The sequence below is a fragment of the Mustela erminea genome, chromosome 2 (genome assembly GCF_009829155.1).
Source record: "Mustela erminea isolate mMusErm1 chromosome 2, mMusErm1.Pri, whole genome shotgun sequence".
Lineage (NCBI taxonomy): Eukaryota > Metazoa > Chordata > Mammalia > Carnivora > Mustelidae > Mustela > Mustela erminea.
In genome coordinates, this window is record NC_045615.1 from 62,959,763 (window position 1) to 62,961,383 (window position 1,621).

Genomic DNA, 1,621 nt, shown 5'->3' on the forward strand with positions numbered 1-1,621 from the left:
TAGGTTTAGGCTGCTGGTATGAGTTTTCAAAGCTGTGTTTTACTGATAGGAGTTGTGTTTTGTTGTTTTGTTCTTTTTTTTAAATTACAGATTTGATGTAATAAGATAGCTGAGCCACCAACTTTTATTCTTTTCTACTCTATCTTGAGCTTTCATAATTGTCCTGAAATTCATCACCGCTTTTGCCCAGGACTCAAGTCAGGTGGTACTTCAGATAATATTTAATTTTCTTTTCTTTCAAGTTCATGTTTAAGTCTATGTCTTGGTTTGATCTTCTGTGGGCAAATATGTGGAGAGCATACGTTCAAGTCACAAGCTGAAGAGGAAGAGAAGTTACTGGCCTGACAACCATTTTCTTCTCCATTCTGTTTACAGTTAAAACAGTGCTTTCCTCTATGTTAAAAGGAGGAAAAGAGAACTTGGTGACTCCTCTGGGGAATAAATCATGCCATAGAAGGAAATTCCTAAAATCAAAAGTTATATTTTAATGTGAAATGGGATTGAGTAACCTAGCAATTGTATTTAAGAGAAGCATTTATTGACTTAGAAAAAAGTTATTGATTTGGATTTAATATAATAAATATACTTCTGGAAATGTTTTAACTATTATGAGGGTTGTACATATTCACTGGTAGAGTTGGGTGTACCCCATTTTGTCTGTTTATTCTAATATTTTAAGTAACTTTAAAAATATGACTTAAGGGCAATTAAATCATCTAAAACTATTAAGCTCAATCTCCTAGTTTCAATAGCTACTAATAACTAGAGGTGAGGAGTTTTATAATGAAAACAGGTCCCACACTAAATTCTATCACACAACACACACACACACACACACATTTTATCAAACAAAATTTATTAGCAACCAGGCCAAGAACAGTTAATACAGCTTGTATAAAATTGGGTATGTCTACTTTATCTCTACTTTGGGTGCTCTGAACACATGCATTAAAGGTTTTCTGGAGGCAGATGCACAGTGTCAAGAATCAGTTTACTTATTATCTGGATAAAACACTCAGAATACTAAGAACCACTACACCAAATTTTATCACACATACACTCACATTCACATTTTATTAAACAAGTTATTGGTAAGTAAGGCAAACTATGAACTTATACTTGGTCATTCTACCAATAGTGACAACAAGACAGAATCAAGGTGGTAACAGTGTTACCCTACAGTAACAGTCATAAACAAAGCAGAAAATATCCCAGATCTCATGGAGCTTACATTCTAGAGATAGAATGTATCCCTATCTAGGGATAGAGGTCTGATAAACAAGAAAGGAAATAAAGAAATACAATAATTCTAAATAACAATAAAGTTATAAATAAAACAGGGTAATTAGTGACTGAGATAAAGAGTGTTAAAGGTGGTCCAAGAAAGTCTCAATGAAGAAATGGCATTTGAGCACAGCCTAAAAGACAAAAAGAAGCCAGCAAAGTGAGGGAGTGGAAATAAACTTCCACTTGTGGCATAAGTGAGTTTGGTATGTTTGGGGAAAGAAAGGAGACTTTTGGCTAGAATATTAGTGGTTAGGGGAAATAAATTTCCTGCTATGTGGTAGACCAGATATTGTAGTTCTATACCACGAAACACATAGAAGTAATAAATATAAGA